Source organism: Puma concolor, unplaced genomic scaffold, assembly GCF_028749965.1.
Source record: "Puma concolor isolate L17-30 unplaced genomic scaffold, mPumCon1.1.hap2 unalloc_scaffold_23, whole genome shotgun sequence".
Taxonomy (NCBI): domain Eukaryota; kingdom Metazoa; phylum Chordata; class Mammalia; order Carnivora; family Felidae; genus Puma; species Puma concolor.
In genome coordinates, this window is record NW_028240229.1 from 201,868 (window position 1) to 220,332 (window position 18,465).

An 18,465-nucleotide genomic window follows, 5' to 3' on the forward strand; every position below is an offset into this window, starting at 1 on the left:
GCCACGCACCGCGCGCTCATTGGCCCGCCACGCCCCACGCGCTCATTGGCCCGCCCCCGGCCCGGCCCGGCCCGGCCCGGCCCGCACGCTCATTGGTCCGCCCGCGGCCCTGCCACACTCCCGGCCCCTCTTGGCCCGGGGAACGCGCGGGGTGCACGGAGGCAGGTGGCAGCGCGGCTCTGCCTTACAAGGCCGGCGCGGCGCAGGGGCGTGGGAACCCCGCAAAGGAGGCGAGCCCGGGGCGGTGCGCTAGGGGCGGCCGCACCTGGCCCTCCGGGACCTCGGGAGGCTCGCCCTCATCCCCACGGCAGACAGCACGCGAGCGGACGGGCCTCCGGGAGGGGCGGGGAGACGGCGGGGCGCTGGCCTCTCCGCGGAGACTCGGGCCAACGAGGAGGCCCAATGTGGAGTGGGGTCGGGGTCGGGGGTGCGGGCTGGGACCTCACGGAGGGGGCGCAGGGAGGGCAGGCGGGGAATGGGCCTGCCACACTCCCGGCCCCTCCTGGCCCCGGGAACGCGCGGGGTGCACGGAGGCAGGTGGCAGCGCGGCTCTGCCTTACAAGGCCGGCGCGGCGCAGGGGCGTGGGAACCCCTCAAAGGAGGCGAGCCCGGGGCGGTGCGCTAGGGGCGGCCGCACCTGGCCCTCCGGGACCTCGGGAGGCTCGCCCGCATCCCCACGGCAGACAGCACGCGAGAGGACGGGCCTCCGGGAGGGGCGGGGGGACGGCGGGGCGCTGGCCTCTCCGCGGAGACTCGGGCCAACGAGGAGGCCCAATGTGGAGTGGGGTCGGGGTCGGGGGTGCGGGCTGGGACCTCACGGAGGGGGCGCAGGGAGGGCAGGCGGGGAATGGGCCTCGTCCCGGAGATTGGGAGCAGCCGGAACGTGCAGCCGCGCCTGGGTGCGGTCAGGCCATGCTGGGCCCCGGTGCAGCCAGGGCCGCCCTCCCAGGGACAAGCCGCGGCTGCATTCCCAGCGCAGCCAGGAGACCCTTTTCTTCCTGCGCTCGAGGTGGGCCCGTCCTGCCTACCTGCGCACGCAGATCCGGAAATCTTCCAATGTCTCCTGCTCTTTTCTGGCTGAGGCCTGCTGCCCTTCCTCTCCAGGCTGGCCCCACTTGCTTAGTGCTGGGGCTTGGGGTAAGGGTCTCCCTGTCTGTCCTGCTGGACACCCTCCAGAAGAGAAGGCCGGTCGGGGGGCGGGGTGTGACTCTTCTTCCAGTTTCATTGCTGTGGCTCCCTTGGACCTCGCCAAGGAGCCACTATCCCAGGTTCTGCCCTCCCCTCCTGGCTACAGAACCCCCACCCACATGCCCACCCAGTCTCTGTCCTTGGTCCATCTGGCACCAGACCCCCGCCCCCACCCAGGCTCTGTCCTTAACTCTCCCAGCTGCAGAGACCCCCCCCCCCCACGCACCCACATACATCTCCTCCAGACTCTGCCCTGCTCTCAGAGCCCCATGAATCACAAGTGCCAGACTCTGCAGGTGGGATGCAGCTTTGGGGCTCACCTCAGAGATTCCAGCCTGCTCAGAGCCTGCACAGGCAGCTCACGAACCAGAGAGGGGGCTATGGTGCAGGCTCTGACTCAGACCACTAGGCCATGGTGGGGAGGACGTGCTTTTCCTGACATTTTGGGAGCCAGGGACAGGCAGCCCTAGGGGCTCAGCCCCACCCCAGCCCCACAGAGGTCCTGGGTTCCACATGCCTCCTTTCAACCCTCTAGTTTCTACTTCCGCTACAAACTGGTAGAAGATGGGCGACCGTCTAGAGGTCTGTTCGTTGAGACTCAGGGTTCTGTTTGTTCAGGTCGGAGCTGGACAGCGTCTTCGCTGCATCCCACTCAGGCCTGAGCACTGCTTTCTCCTGGACATCACTACTAATGATGCAAGAGGAAGAAAGAAAAACATTGCACACTATGTTCCCACTGTCGTATCGGCCAAAGGTGACCATTGAATCCATTTTGCAAGACCTGTTAGAGCTCTGGCATAGACACAGGGTAATCTGCCAACGGAGGTGGGCACCAGGTTTCAGGAGCATAAATGTCCAAGGAGCATTTTCCCTGGGAAGGAGAGGCAAGGCCTCGGGAGATGGGGACACCCTCAGGGCAGGGCGCTGGGGGAGCCCTCAGGGCCAGATGGGCAGAGTCACGGCCCGCGGAGGTCCTGCCCCCACATTTCAGGCTGCGCTGGCTGGCGCCCTGCTTCTGGAGGGTGGAGACAGCATCACTGTCAGGGCCAGCTATACATACGGGGCCTGGTCAGAATTCAAACTTGGGGCCCCTTGTGTAAAAATTAGTAGCACCCCCAAGATGGCAACAACAGCGTATTGAACAGAGCTCAGGGTCCTCCTTGGGGTCCTCAGCACACACAGCCCTGACTGCAGTCCTGCTGCCAGGCAACTCTTGGGACTCAGAGAGATTGGGTAGTTGACACGAGGACACACAGAGGCATAGGGCAGGGCTGGCGCCCACAGCCCGTGCGTGTGATGCTTACTTCAGAAACTTGCTTTTTCATCTTTATTTTTAAATGCAAATGTATTTAGTTTGAGAGAGAGAGAGAGAAGTGGGAAGGGGCAGAGAGAGAGGGGGGTGGAGACAGAGAATCCCAAGCAGGCCCCGCACCGTCAGCGCAGAGCCCGATACGGGGCTCGATCTCATGAATTGTGACATCATGACCTGAGCCAAAATTAACAGTTGGATGCTCAACTGACTGAGCCACCCAGGAAGCCCAAAACTTGCTTTTTTAGCTTATGAATTTATCCTTGCAATCATAAAACTGGGCCTGGAGTGTGCACCAGAGGAGGCGTGTGAACAAGGTGGCTCTCTGGCTGCCCCTCTGGGAGGACGCGGTCCACCACCAAGTTATCGGGTGATGAAAACAGAAACAATCTGCCACCACTGAGATCCAAGCCCTTCAAGGAGCTGCTCCCACATGTGCATGAAAACCTGTCAGAAGGCAGCCGTGGGACAGAGAGGTGCCACAGCCTCCCAGGAAGCCTCCACATGGTAACAAAATCTGTCCCTTAGTACGGTCCAGATCTGCCCCCAGTTAATCTAAGCAAGAGTTCCTCTGCAGCGTTCCATGCACAGGACCGCGTGCGCACCTCCTGGTTAGCGCAGCCATGCCCTCTGCTCTGACACAGTGCTCCCCTCGAGAGTTCCGGGATCGGGTTCATCCCAGTGCCTCTCCACCTCCTGGGGACACAGCAGCTGAGCCTTTTAAGGTCCAGCAGACTCTGCTTCCATGATTGCATTTTCTGCTTTTGCAGAAGAAAATGGGCCTTTGTGCAGCAGCACGTACCATCTGTCCCATTGTTACAGTTTTTCGCGTCCAGATGAGGCACAGTCACAGGAATTAGGTGTGCTCTCTCACATGGAGCAAAGGCAGCAAAGCACAGGACCCCTGAGTGGCAGGGTCCCCAGCAAGTGCCTGGGTAGTAGCCTCCAAGCGCCATGCAGGGTGACAGAACTCAAAGATGGACCCAGAACCCCGCAGGAGCCCCGTGAGAATGCAGCTGGGTCTGGCCAGCGTGTGCAGCAAGTGCGGAGGCCGAGCTCAAGACTCAGCATCCGTGGAGTGCCGACTGAGGCAACAGGGGAAGGAGACAACTTAGTGGGGGACCATTAGCCCCAACCAAGACACAAAGATCAAACTCTTTAACTGCATCTCGGAATAAATTTCAAGAATATTCATGAAAATACAGGAATACTCAGCACCCCAAAAGGTGAACATAATGATTCCATGTAGCACTACCAGGGGTGCAAACCAGCAGGAAAATCAGATCCATGTGACAAGACCAGTCATCTGGGACTGACCCAGGACTGGTATGAGGTATTAGCACAGCTAACTGCATTCCACAGGGCCTGAAAGTTACGTTGAGACATGGGAGTCACAGCAGCACCACAGACTGAATTAGCAGGACTGAAAAACTACAGTGTGTGACATGGAAAATACCCTGGACAGGCCAACGGCAGATTAGGCACGGAACAAATGTAGCAACAGAAGCTACCCAAAGTGGAACAGGAAGAAGAGAATTAGAAAACCCGGATCGTCAGTGATCTGTGGGACAGCTTTAGGCAGCCTACTGTGTGCTTAATTGGGGTCCCCCCAAAAGCAGAGAGAATACTTGGGACAAGGGTGCAGAAAAGGTGTTAGAAAAATAACGGCCAAATGTTTCCAAGTTTGACGTAAACCATAACCCACAGACGCAAGAGGCTGGATGCTCCCCAACCATAAGGACCACAAGGGGAACGCTGCTGGCAGTGAGCAGGAAGGGACAGGAACAGCCGCGAGACCGGCACAGTGTGAAGGGGCAGAGGAACAGAGGGGGCGGCACGCCGAGGGTCCCTGGGTGAAGTGTGCTGAGGTGAGGCAGGGCAGCCCGAGCTCCGTTTCTAGAAAAGGTCCACGAGCCCCGGGAGAACACACACCTCCCAACAAGTGAGCCTGGGGTCCGCAGCCATCCCGTGAATCAGGCTCGTTACTTGTGTCGTCCAAATCTGTGTCTTTACTCTGTGAAAACCTGGTGAGCCGACAGGAAGCACGAGAGGGTCAGGGTGAATGTCGCGCCTGTTCCCCATGCCTCGTGTCCATGTTTGCTTCGCACACTTCTCTCCTTTCTGCCTTCTCCAGTCACAGCACTATGTGTTTGGTGGTAGTAAGCACAGTTCTCTGTCATCTACAAATGTGTTTTTACTTTTTCCTCCGTGTAGCACTTCTGGGTATGTGACTCCAGGTCGACAGCTATTTTCTGTCACGCTTTGTGGAAGTTGTTTCCTCCCTCTGTCCTTATGGCCAGAATGTCTGCTGTCTGTCTGCTCTTCCTCCGTTGGTGGTCTTTTCTCTGGCTGTCCTTAAGGTCAGAGTGTCTCCGGTGCCCCATGCTTCCGTACAGGAGGTCGAGGTGTAGATCTCCTCACCTGTGCAGCTGGCTGGACAAGAAGCCACTGGCACGTGTTTTGTGAGTCCTGGGAGACCCGGCCACTACAGTAAGTCCCTTCTCGTGGGCTTTGTGGACGCGTCTGAGGCCCACCTGCCCTCCCCACCTGCCAGCCCTCCCTCCACGTGGCCCTCACGGCTGCATCCACATTCCGACAACTTCTTCGGATTACTTTCCAGTTCAAGAACTCTCTCTTTGGCTATGTTTAATCTGGTGTTTAATTTATCCAAGTTTTAACAAGTATATTTTTTTATTTCTAAAAATCCTTTTCAGTCTTTTTACGTACCTTCCTGATCATTTAGAACATCCTCTCCTTGCTTACTTATGGTCATTCTGTTTCACATTAAAATATTTTGGTTTTTAAACATTTTTTTAACATTGATTCTTGAGAGACAGAGAGCGTGAGCAGGGGAGGGGCAAGAGACAGACACACAGAATCTGAAGCAGACTCCAGGCTCCGAGCTGTCAGCACAGAGCCCGATGTGGGGCTCGAACTCACGAGCTGTGAGATCGTGACCTGAGCTGCAGTCAGTCGCCCAACCGACTGAGCCACCCACGCGCCCCAACATTAAAATATCTTGTGCATCCTCCTTAATATCCCGTATTTCTAGTCCTTGAGGTTTCTGGGGGTCTGAATTCTCCTTTACTGTTTCTCGGCTCTCTCATGTGTGATGGTTTGTGATCTTTGGTTGTGAGCTTATCTGGACTGATCTCAAGCTCTGAAAATCTAGCTTCTTAACTTGGGCCAGTTTAGCTCAGTTTATTTTTGCCGGAGACTGGATTCATCCCGGATCCTTGCCCCCAGCTCTGTTCCTGGCTTCTGGATCAAGGCCCGGTTTCAAAGGAGCCCCTGGCCCTGGACCACCTACCTATCAGCTCACTTTTGTTCTCCAGTGTTGTGAGGATTTTCTCACTTTGTATGGATCCAGGATGCAATGAAATTACATTTTCATGAGAGCACTAATTATCTTGTGGTGAAAAGTTCACCATAAAGCCAGAAGCCCTGGGGCGCCTGGGGGGTTCAGTGGGTTAAGCGTCTGATTCTTGGTTTGGGCTCAGGTCATGATCTCACTGTTTCTGAGTTCAAGACCCATATCAGGCTCTGTACTGGTGGCATGGGGCCTGCTTGGGATTCTCTCTCTCTCTTCTTCTCTCTGCCCCTCCCTTGCTTGCTGTCTTTCTCTCTCTCTCTCTTTCAAAATAAATAAACTTAAAAAAAAAAAAAAAAGCCAGAATCCCCTCCTCTGTATCACACCCTTCGGCCTCACTCTGGCCAGGACTCAGGAGGGGCTTTGAAAAGGCCACTTGAAACCCAAGAATTTAAAGTTTACCAAGACTGATTTCAAGCTTATTGCCGGTGAAATTATTTTTTATTATTTCGTATAACTTTCTAAGAAAGTCTGAAGAATTTCCTTAAAGGCTACTTAGGTTCATAACAGTTGTCAACATTCCTAAGTAACACAAGTGAAAACATCACACCAAGTCTGTCCTGAATCTTGGAGCACGATGGGGACGTGTTTGGAAACTTATGAATGCCTTTCAAGTATGGCTTCCAGGTGGAGTGAGGCGCAGGGGTGGTCAAAGTCTTTCCGTGTAGCACAAGTCAGGGTGTGCACAGGCTCCCTTCTTTCCTTGACTCTGGACGCAGGACCCAGCACTCTGCTTGGAGGAAGCCAGGCCATCGGCTGCCACTGGTGCCTGCATAGAGTCGAGGGCTGCACTGCATCATGAACATGGCGGGAGCGCCTGCAGGCATCATGGGAGTCGGGGTGAGCACCTGCCCTGGACTCAGGGGCTTCCGTGGCAGGGCGGACACAAGTTGTGCTGACAGAGGTATCCAGGTTGACCCTGGTCTCTCCCTGAGCATCGAGCGGGCCCTCTGCTTCCTAGCTGGATGGCGATGCCCGGCCCCAAGTCACCTCTTTTATCTGTCCTGGAAGCTGGATGTCCTCTCCATTGCACACCTGCCCATCCGCAGGCTTCCTGGTGGTGGTGACAGTGGCAGGCTCCTTGCTGTAGACCTGCTGCCTCTCCGAGGGGACATCCATGTGCAGCACATTCTGGCTGCCGGAGGGCAGTGTGTGCGGGAGCCTGAGTTCCTCCAGGGCTGCCTCCCGAGCCCGGACCTCTGAGGCCATTGGTGTGTGGACAGCCCATTTGGCCAGTGTGGGCTCCTTGGCTCCTGCAGAGCAAAAGAAAGTGCCATGAGCACCTGAGGGCGGTGAGCAGAAGGCGCGCCCAGTCCTTGGCCCCGGGTGCAGAACCGGCCCTCTGCAAGGAAGGCCAAGGACAGGTTCCTGGTGCAGTCCGTCCTGACATCTTGCCAGGAGGGCAGCTGCTTCTGCACAGGACATCTGTGTCTGCACACACAGCCCTGCTCAGCGGGTCAGCGGGAACCCTCCTCCACCTATCCCCCATGCTGGGATCCCCGTACTGGGCATCTCCTCGGACCCAGCAGCAATGCTCATGGCTCCTGGTGCAGCGGGCAGGCATTTCCCCACCCACACCCGGGATGACTGGCGGTGCCGACGGCCTTGTCCACCAGTTGTGGGTGCAGCACTGGCCCTAGCCCACCAGCCACGTGCACGTCCCAGGCCCACCTGTGCCAGTCCTCAGTGATGTCAGACTCACACCTGCTCATGTGACAGGGACCTCACCCCACCACATGTGGTTTTCAGTCACATTTCCCGGAGGATGGCAGCAGGTACGCACTTGATGGTGGGTCTTCTGGGTTCCCTGTTCCCTGAAGTGCCTAGTCATCATGTGTCTACGTTTTTCCTGCTGCTGTCATAGTACTTTGTGTCCTGGACACCAATTTTTGTCAGCTATGTGTTACAAATATTTTCCCAATTTTTGACAGCCTCCCTTTGTATCTGGGTGTGATCTAATTTCTGTGTATCTTCCTTTAGGGACAGTGCCTTTAAGAAAATCTTGCTTAAGGACCCTCAGTCACCATGAGGACATAAGGACAGTACCAGGAGTGCCCGGGGGGGCTCAGTCTGTGAAGCATCGGACTCTGGGTCTCCGTTCAGGTCAAAATCTCACGGTTTCCTGGGATCGAGCCCCGCATCGGGCTCTGTGCTGACAGTGCTAAGCCTGCTTGGGATTCTCTCTCTCTCCCTGGCTCTCTACCCCTCCCCTACTCTCCGTCTCTCCCAAAATAAATAAATAAATTTAAAAAAAGAAGATAGTACCAAATATTATCTTCCAGTTTGTATAGTTGTCCCTTCACGCATTATGTCTTTAGTCCACGTGGAATTAATTTGTGTAAACGGTACAAGGTGGGGTCTGGTTTCATTAGTGTTATTCCCACACGGCACCAAATGTTTCCGCGTTTATGAAACAATCTACCCACCCCTGCTCGTCGGTCGCCCCACACCAGAAACAGTGTCCCTGTGCCCACTGACGTGCTCGCGGCCCCTGCAAGCCACCACACCAGGCCCTGCGCTTATTTCTGCACAGACACCACTCTGTCTTTGATTCACGAGCTTCGTGGAAGCAGCCCAGCCAGACATCCTAAATTGCTCCTTTTCTGCCTCTTGGCATTCTTGATCCTTTGCAGTTCCACACACATCTCAGACGCAGGGTTTCGAGCTGGCATCCTGCACTGGCCTCTCTGGGAGGCCTGGCACGCACTCCGTGAGCTGTGTCTGTCCGCACTCATCAGGCTCCTTAAAACGTCTCTCTGCAAGTTTTATCATTTTCTCCATGAGTCCGGCGTGTCTTTTGTTAGGTCTGTTCCTAGGGACATCGCTTTCTAAAAATGCTACGAAAATGGTCTATTTTTCACTCCCTAACATTCCTTACTTCTGTGTGAAGTGCCTGTTTCACTTTCGCCTTCAAACGTGCTTCAGCCAGGAGGGCAGCCCTGGGCTGATGGCCCCCTGTACTGCAGGCAGGACTCCACTCTGCTGTAGCTTCCGTTACAATGAGTGTAGCTAGTCGATATTCCCTGGAAGGACTCCCCTTTTTTATCGCCAAATATTTAAAAACACGCATTTTATTTGTCTCTGGAGTGTGCCAGCTTGCTCACGACATATCTACAGTCTCATTTGCCGTTCCTGGACTCACTGGACCCGAGTGTGTGCGGGTTTGCAGTGCAGGGCCCTCAGCCCCACTGCCTCGCACAATGCCCCCCAGCAGCCCTCCTTGTGGGGGACTCCGCTCACACCACAGACCCAAGCCCCACCTCCGGTCACGCTCTCCACCTGTCGTCCCTTCTTTGAGTGTCAGGTAGCTTCTCCAGTTCCAGCTTCGAGCTCACGAACTCCAACTGTGACCCGTGTGCTACAAAACCCTCAGTCAGCTGCCCCACGTCAGTGGTATTTTCTGCAGCTCTAAGTTTTATTTGGTTTCTCTTCAAATACACATGCAATTTAAACAAGTTTTCTGTTCTCTTCAGATGTTTTTCCCTTTGCCTGTCGTTTCCCCAAACAACAACCACAGTTACTTTGCATTTGGTCCTTGAGCCCAGCTCCCAACATGTGTCTTTTTCAGTGGTGGCCTTGGCCTCCATGAGGGCGTGGCCATGTGGGATGAGAGCGGCTGGTATCTTCCCAGCTCCTGCGAGGGGAGCGCCTCTCGGCACCTGCAAACGGCTGGTCCACAATCACTTGGTGTTAATCCTCAGCTTGAGGAGTTTGGGGATTTTCTCAGCTCCTTTCGGCTCCAAGGTTCATTCTTGTGTCCTGTGGGAGCGGAGCACGGGGTTCCTCCGGGCTCACCACTACAATGCCATTTGAGTAGCCATTTGAGTCCCGATTTTACAGGATGACTTATTGGCCTTCCATTCTGGCTGTGCCCTGAGCTTGGGCCTGTCTCTCCCTTATGTGAGGCCGTGAGAACCCGGCTCACCAGGGAGGCAGGGGCCCTTGGGACATAGGCTGCAGGTGCCCACGGGGCTCTCTGTGGGTTTTTTCTTTGCCTCCGTCCCTGGCTGAGGACGCCTTGTTCTTACCTGTCCACAAGCACCACACCCACATGGACAGTGTGCACATGCATGTGCTCGTGGTGTCAGTCCACTCAGGAGCCAACCTGCCATGTACCCAGACCTGAGGCTCAGGCTTCCTGTCACTTATGCCACTTGCTTGTATTTTATGTTTCTTAAAATCCAGCTTTGGCCCCTTCTGGAATCACGCAGAAATCAAACTCACCCTCTCAGCCTCCACCTCTTTTCTAGAAACAGGAGCCACTGACTCCTGCGGCCACAGGTGTGTTGAAAGGTCAGCCTCCACCTCTTTTCTAGAAACAGGAGCACTGGAGAATTGCACTGTGAGCTCTGAAGTGGTGGTGGCAGTAGGAGGTGTCATCGTGGCCAAGGGTAGGTAGTTGTTTAAAAGCTGAGTGGTGAACATTTCCTTAGATGAGGTGGGGCCGTCTCAGAAGGACTCTGGAAGGGTCAGGCGAGTGAACAACGAAATCACCGTGCATTTCGGCAGACAGCGTGCGGGTGGTGGAGTCTGAGCCTCTAACAGAGCACATCAGGCCTTTGGTTCCAGTCACTAGTCAAACTCTCCGTGGCCCTCGCTCTGGTGCCATCATTAGGCTGGCCACCCCTGCACGTCAGGGTCCATGGCTCACACCGGCAGCCACAGCAACGCCATCCAGGGCCAGCTCCTACCTTGCAGGCACTCTGCCAGCGGGGCGTTCAGCCCCACGTCTTGCACCTGCTGCTTTGTAGCACACAGAGCAGGTGGTGGGGCTAGCGTGGGGACGCCAGGCACCATTGGCAGACACTACGTGAGCCCAAGCTTGTCCTCCTTGCCACTGACACAACAAGCGTCCTAGCCTTTGACTCCCCACCGGTGATTTCTCCCTCTCCTTGTTTTTCTGGAGAAAACATTTTCCTCTTTAGGGAATCAAACTTGGGTGGATGTCAACTCCCACACTGTGTGATGTCTTACCTGAAGCTGGGCCTTTGCCCTCAGCACTGTCTCCTTCCACAGGCAAACTCATTTCCTGTTGGTCCTTTGAGACCTGCAGAGAAATAACAGGAAATACGTGACATGGCATCTCTCGCACTGCCAAAGGGGACAGAATGTAGCAGCAAGAGCACAATTTGGAGATGGAGCCACGACGGGCTCTGGAACACTGGCAGCCATCTCGCCTCTTGAGTTCAGAGCACTCACTTGTATGTGGGGCTGCTGATGAGGCTGCGCTGGGGGGGTGGCTTTTCCCTCTGCACGCGCATCAGGACAGAGACAAGTGGGGCTTTTCCTGATGAGCAGGAGGGTCTCCTGGGGGCCAGCAAAGCCTATTTGGACCATTGGCATGGGGGGGAAGACACAACACAGGCCGCCTCGTCTTGCTTGGCACCTTCTCTGCACAATCTGCTTGCTGGTGGTGAGTTCTGGCTACCCAGGGGCCCCAAATGTCTTCACACCATCTCTCGAAAGCAGGAGGTTTCTCCCTTGCCCTGGTGCTACTGGGCCTGCTGACGGTGACTTCAAATCCCCTGCACAGACGACAGGGGAGAGCCTGGCTCTTGCCAAATGGCCGGGGACGGTGCTCCTTCTGACTTACAGGGCTGTGTGCGGTGGGACTGGACTGTGCAGCTGTGCACAACTTTCCTTGGAAGGTTCTGCAAGTCCAGTGTCTCTAGGAGATCTCTAAACCCGTACATGCCTTTGTCCTCCTCCCAGAGCCAGCTCTTGAGAATTAGTCAAGATACAAACTGAGGCATGAATGAGGTTAAACAGGAAGGAAATGAAAGGGGAACCTCATGAACAATGGCTCCCTGAAGAAGAGGAAGCAAACGGCAGACTGCAGACTGCAGAAAAGCCAGGCGTGAGGACAATGCTGTTGAGATGGACAGGCCCCCAGGGGACCCAACGCAGAGGCAGTTGTGGGCGCTGAGGTGGGGGCAGGGCTCCGACGGGTAAGAGGTGGGGGCGCCGGCCACAGAGGGCCACGGAGTGGGCAGCAACCTGGTAGAGGCAGGACGTGTAAGAAAAACCCACAGAAGGAGGTGATGGTGCTTGGAAGCAAAGGTGATCAAGGTATTACTGAAATGATGCCCCAGGGAAGCACACTGTTTGTTTAGAATGAAAACAGAAACACAATGGAGCCGGGCAGTGGAACAGTGGAGGCCTGCCTGCGGGGTAGAGATTTGTGGGGAGGTGGTGACACGTGTTCTCAGAGTGCACATCGGCATCCTTCACCTGAGGACAAAGCCAGGGAACAGGAAGCATGAGAGATTCGTCCTCCATAGATGTGACCACTGTGCTAAAGAGAGCCTTTGGGGTCAACTATTCCAGACTCTGAAGCCAGACCAGACACGGTGCACAGCACCAGGGAAGAGATGCTGTCCAACTCTCCTGAGTGAGTGGTGTCAACAAAGCAGCGACAACCCACCCTCGGTCGTCCTGTGGCTACAGGCCAACAGCCTTCATTCCTGTGCAGGCAGTAGGGACTCTGTACTCCAAAACTTGTCTGTTGTGCCTTTTGGTTGGTCTGGTCATGTCCCGAGGGGCCGGCACAAGGGCTCGCTTGCCCTGGCCCCCTTGGCGGCAGCAGCTGTCTTTGGGAGCATCTAATGGGACACTTATTCCCCCTATTTGCGGCCAGACATTGAAGGAAAACACTGGCTGACCACAGAGATAATGAGAGAAACTTTGCAACAACAAATACATGTTTTGCAAAAGTAGCTTGGGAGAGTCACAAACTGATAGTTCAACAAGCAAAGATCTACAATCCCAAGCAGTGGGAGAATCTCATGTCCAGACTTAACCACATTATAATACTCAGAATATACAGTTCTCAACAAAAAATTATAAAACATCCAGAGAAACAGGAAAATATGGCGCATTCAAAGGAGAAAAATAATTTGACAGAATTTCCTGGAAGAAGCCCAGACATTTGAATTAGTAGTCAAGGACATTAGGTCAGTTGTCTTAAATGTGCCCAATGAGCCAAGGTGAAGAATTAAAGGAAGCCAGGAAAATACCGAATGAACAAAAAAGAAAATCAATAAAGAGATAGAATTACAAAAAAGAACCAAATTCTGCCACTGAAAAGTGTGAAACTAAAAATTGACTAGAAGAGTTCACAACAGAGCAGGAGAAGAAAGGATCGGTGAGGCTGAAGATAATTGAAATTCTCCAACCTGAGGACCAGGGAGAAAAATGGAACAAAGGAAAATGAAGAGCACCTGGCGGACCTGAGGCCCAGTAGAAGAGAGGGGGCAGAGAGAAAAAGTATCTGAAGAAACACTGCCTGCACGCTTTCCAACTCCGATGGAAGATATGGATCTACACATCCAAGAAGCTCAACAAACTCCAAGCAAGATAAACTCAGAAGGGTTCACACCAAGACACAGCACTGCCAGATTCTCAGAACCCAAAGAGAGGAGTCTGAAAGCATTGAGAGAGAAGTGGTTAATCACATACAAGGGGCCTCAGTGAGATCAACAGCTGATTTCTCATCAGAAACCATGGAGTCCAGAGGGCACCTTTCAAGTCCTGGAAGGAAAATCAATCTGCCGACCAAGAATTCTAAATCCAACAAAACCGTATTTTGGGAATAAAGAAGAAATTAAGATGTTCTTAGATAAACAAAAGCTGAGAGAACTCATGAGCAACAGACCTCCCCTACAAGAAATGCTAACGGGAGACATTTAGGCTAAAACAGAGGCTCTAGACAGTAGATGAAATAAAGTACGCTCGGAAAGATAACCACACAGGTTGAGACATAAGCCAGGATTGTCGTACTTTGGTTTGTAACTCCTCTTCTTCTCTAGGTGACTTAAAAGACCAATTCACAGAATAATTATAAATCTTTCTTAATGGGCACACAACGTGTAAAGATGTAACAATATAAAGGAAGAGGCAGGAAGATGTATAGGATCAGAGTATATATTACCAGAATTAACGTAGTATTATTCAAACTAGACTCTTATAAGTTTAAGGTATTAATTGTAATCCCCAAGGTAACCGGTAAGAAGGTAACTAAAAAGTATAAGCAAAAGGAAAGAAGATGGGAATCACAATGGCACAGTATGCAAATTCAACTAAATACAGAAAGGCAGTAGTGGAGGAAGTATGGAATAAAAAGTATACGAGACATACAAAAAATAAATCAGTGGGGGAAAGAAGGTCCATTTGATGTTTAGCGAAAGCAGCTGGAACAACAGAAACCCACCTGGAACGGATGAAGCTGGATCCCTACCTCACACTAAACACACCAATGACCCACAGAGTGAGGACTCAACTCTCAAAATCAAATGTTGAAAATTAGTAGTGGAAAGTATAGATGACTGTCTTTTAGAAGATTGGGTTCAAGATTAAACGAGACCAAAAAGCATTATCATAAAATATGCACAAGTGTGAGTGTGACTCTGATTCCTCAAATGTTGAGTTCAGCTAAGCATCGAGTCGAGTTGCTGTGACACTCTATCTGTAATTCACCCAACTAATGAGGCGTTTGTATCAAGCATATATAAAGAACACAAATAAATCTATAAGAAAACCAGAAACAGGCCAGGAGGAAAATGGGCCAACGACAAGAGCAAGCACTTCCCACAGAAGGAAATTCACATGGCTAATGCACATTCAGCACCATCGGTGGTGAGGGGAAGGCTGGGAGGGATCGTGAGCCGCCAGCCGCACCACTAGGTGCCCCGGGTGTTGGGGACGACACGGACCTACGGGGCACCGAATATGCATATGCTTCTGCGGGAGTGCAGACCGAGCACCCCTGTAGAAGAGCCTGGCCTTGTAGAAGAGATGGCCTACTGCTCATCACAGAGACCCGCACGGGGGCACACGTCCTGCTGGCCCACAGCAGAGGGGAGTTACAAGAAGCAGTCGCAGAAGGAAGGCAAATGAGCTCAGCCACCCAGGACAGGGAACCACCGTTTTGACCGAGAGGTGATTCCCCCAAATTCCAAACATCACATACACACTATGTCCTTTCTGTGAAATAAAGAGTAACCGATGTGTTGTGAGCATCTATTTTTTAGGAATACGTATGATGTGAAACACTGAAGTGAAAGGAAAAGATGAGAACAAAGAGCGTGGCCAAGCCACGTACACAGAAGCAGACCACACGTGGCTGGGCCACACAGAAGCTGACCACATCAGGACCCTGCCTTTTTCTGGGGGGGGGGGGGGTGCGGTGATGCTTCATCTGTTACCAAAAATAAATAAAATACTGAGTAAACTTAGGAAGCAGGTAATGCAGAGATCAGTGATGAGTCTGTGTCCTCAGATGAGGATTATAATTAATGGGCAGCAAGGTCCAAAGCAGGTGTGATGGGGGATGGGGGTTACCATTTACTGAGCACCAGTCCCAGCTGGACACCGGCAGCAGGACTCGGGACCCCACACAGAGTCCATGCATATCTTGCAAGCGTGGAGACCCAGGCACTCCAGGAGGTTAAAGAACTTACTCTGGGCTGTGGAACCAGTCACGCCTGCACACCAGAGTGGACTCCAAGTCCAAGTGTGTCTTATGGCACCCATTTCTCTCTAATGACTCTGCTAAGAGCTACGGGCCTTGGGGTCGCCCGCAGAGGGGTGGGCCTGGCGTGAAGTGGGGGCACACAGGGTGTCAGGATTAAACGCGGGTTCCAGAATGAGCAGAGAGGAAGCCGCAGCCCAGGGAAGGGCGTGAGTTCAGTGAATGTGCATGGGCGGCTGAGCACCAGGGTCTGAGGGGCCCTCTCAAGTGCAGTCAAGCTCGAAGCCGAGGCTTCCAGCACATTGTCTGGAGCCTCGTGCTGTTACAGAAGCAACTCAGGCCCCACTGGCTGGGTGGCCTCGTGAGCCACTCTGGAAGGGAGCACACAGAAGGATGGACGGTGGGACCCGGGTCCTCCACAGCCCTGCCTTGCTGGGTTCTACACTCACTTGCTGGTGAGGCTGCCACCATACTGTGTCTACCCGTGTCTCCTGCCTGGCCACACAGGCCACCCCACATGCCCTGTCCTGGGGCCATGAGCGTATCATCTGCAGGCTTCCTCACTCAACACGCTCTGTGTTGACCGTCAGTTATACACACCCCTTCTCTATCCCAACATTTATCCCCAACATTTATTATGAAAAACTCCAAACACACAGAAAGTTGAAGGGATTACACAGAACACCCTGAAAACACCCACTGCTGAGAGTCTATCACAGCCGGCATTCTGCTCTGTGTCACCTACCACGTGGCCATCACCAGCATGTGGCACCAGAGCACACATACGAGGCTTGTTTTAGGGACACCTGTCTGGGGACTCTGCTTCTCACACACACGGGCCCCTGTCAGGAGCGTGATCTGCTCTCGCTTCTCCTCCTACTCCACACACACCGTCGGTGCTCTTTGTGTAGTGGCCCAGGCACCCAGTAAATGCAGAACACCAGTGCGACCAGCATCCAGGTATGGTGCTGAGCCCAGCTTACGAGGGAGCCCCAAGCCCTACATCTGAGCACAGGCTCACCTTCAGCGGCAGGTGGTCCTCTGTGCCGGCAGCCAAGGTGGGGTGTAGGGTGAAGTCACTGGATGGCGACGAGGACACCTTGCTCCCAGGTAGGCTAGGGCAGAGCAGGGAAGGAGGAACACATTACAGAGCAGGCCCTCGCTGGGCGGGCTAGCACGTGGGGACCCTGCAGGCTCCACGGTGTCCGTGGACGTCTCCCCGCTGGGGCCCCCTCTTATCTGCAGGCTCGGGAGCAGGCAGCGCCTGGAGGCTGAGTGCCAGAGGGGGTCTCGCGCCATAAACATGCAGAAGGTTCATGCGAGAAGGACACTGCAGGCTTCCACCACCAGCGGAAAATTAAAACAAGCCACCCGGTGGATTTCTGCTGACAGAAATGCCTTTAAAACCAGACAGAAGCAGCTTCACCTGCATGATGGACCCTCCCCCTTATTCATATATTCACTGTTTGGCTGATTTGTACCTAACCAGCAGACCATACACCCTAGACAGATAAACAGCCGGACAGAAGTACTCCCAATAAGTTTGTCTGCCAGCGACCGCCAGGAACACAGGCTGCATTAAGTCCTACAAGGTTTCCCCGTGATCGACGTCCCAGGGAGGCCCTGGGTGGGTGGGCCTCGAGGACTAAGACTCGGGTGAGGCCTCAGGAGCAGGCCACGGAAGGTGTCTAAAGTGCTAGCTGCTCAACTGGGTCCAAACTCTTTGGTTACCAAAGAAACATTTTCTGCAACAATCCCTGCAGGCCAGAGTGGGAGGTGTGTGTGTGTGTGTGTGTGTGTGGTGGGTGACATTCAAGTAAATAACTTGCCCTTTTTAATTTTACTTCAAATGCATTAAAGGGCACTTGGTACAAAGTTACTGAGGTTGTGAAGTCAGGATACAATATTCAGACACTTACAACTGCGAAATATGCCCCAGAACCATCCTTCCAGGAACAGAGGGAACCTGTGCTCACCGTGTGCTCAGGGAAATATAGGGGAGACAGCACGGACCTCGCTGACACGGGCGCTGTGAAGCCTCCTGTTACTCATACTCCAGGAGAAGATGACGTCTTGTCAAGGGGACGGTAGTCACCGTGTTTCGCTACACCTGATTTACGCTCTAAAATGTGTGCTTGCAGCTGGGCCACGATGTGAAAGGGGCCACTCTCTGTCTTTGTGGCACAGGAGAGGCAGAGGCCGTGTGCTCCCCAGGGGCCTGCGAGGTGCGGTCACCCACCTGGCACACGGCGAGCCCTGCCACTGCTGCACACGGTCATGGACCGCGGTGTCCTCTGCAAGCGGCACATGCTCACAGACAGAAAGTAGACGGGCATCGCTCACACCTGTGCACTAGCTCACATGTTACTTGTGAAGAACCTAGAGGGGTCTCATCACAAGCTCCAGTGAGCGGAGTATGGCGAGCCCTTCGGGGGGCAGTCCGCATCTGTGACGTCAAGGGAAACTGGTTTGTCTTCGATCACGTCATCACAGTACCCCAAGGTTTCCCACAAAAGACTGTGTTCCTCAGGAATCATGGTGAAGGCTTTGAGACACGGGAAGCACCTGCAGGAGGCTCAGAGACTCACCTGAGGGCAGATAAAGTCAGGCTGCTGTCTATTTCCTGTGAGGGAAGAAATGATTGTTCACAACAGGAAACAAGATGGAATGGTCAATGTCGAGCTTATTGTTAAACAAAACCCACATTCTTTATTACCCGATTTGGAGCAAATATCCTCAGGGTCCCGGGGTCAGGGAAGGGGTCTGTGAGGGAGCGCACTCCACAGCCAGTGCCCACACTGACCAAGGGGCCCGCTCAGGACCGGTATGTGTCCCACGCGGCCACCAGTGGGCCCTGACCTCTGTGGCAGGTCTCCATGCGGGCAGCTGCCAAGACTGAGGCGCACAGAAGAGGGGCCGCCTGAGGACTCGGGAGGGCTGAGGGGAGACACCCCAGGAGAGTCTGACCTTGACAGCACCTGGGTCTCAGGGCAGTCAATACCTAAGTACGGTATTTTTTTTTTTTTTTTAGTTTTTTTATTTTTTAAAATATACATCCAAATTAGCATATAGTGCAACAATGATTTCAGGAGTAGATTCCTTAGTGCCCCTTACCCATTTAGCCCATCC

The 18,465-nt window shown here is 53.8% G+C and overlaps 1 long non-coding RNA gene across 2 annotated transcripts; it reads right to left on the reverse strand.

The window, feature by feature from the left end:
* Window positions 1-7,081: 7,081 nt before the first annotated feature.
* LOC147571522 (uncharacterized) lies at window positions 7,082-17,956 on the reverse strand. Of its 2 annotated transcripts, none has more exons than XR_015247326.1 (3): window positions 16,358-17,094; window positions 10,842-10,914; window positions 7,082-7,120 (listed from the first exon to the last, which is right to left on the reverse strand). It is a non-coding gene; the product is annotated as an uncharacterized LOC147571522 (long non-coding RNA). The 2 variants fall into 2 exon arrangements; XR_015247325.1 differs by lacking the exon at window positions 7,082-7,120 and adding an exon at window positions 17,925-17,956 and having other exon boundaries at window positions 10,706-10,914; window positions 16,358-16,451.
* Window positions 17,957-18,465: the final 509 nt, after the last annotated feature.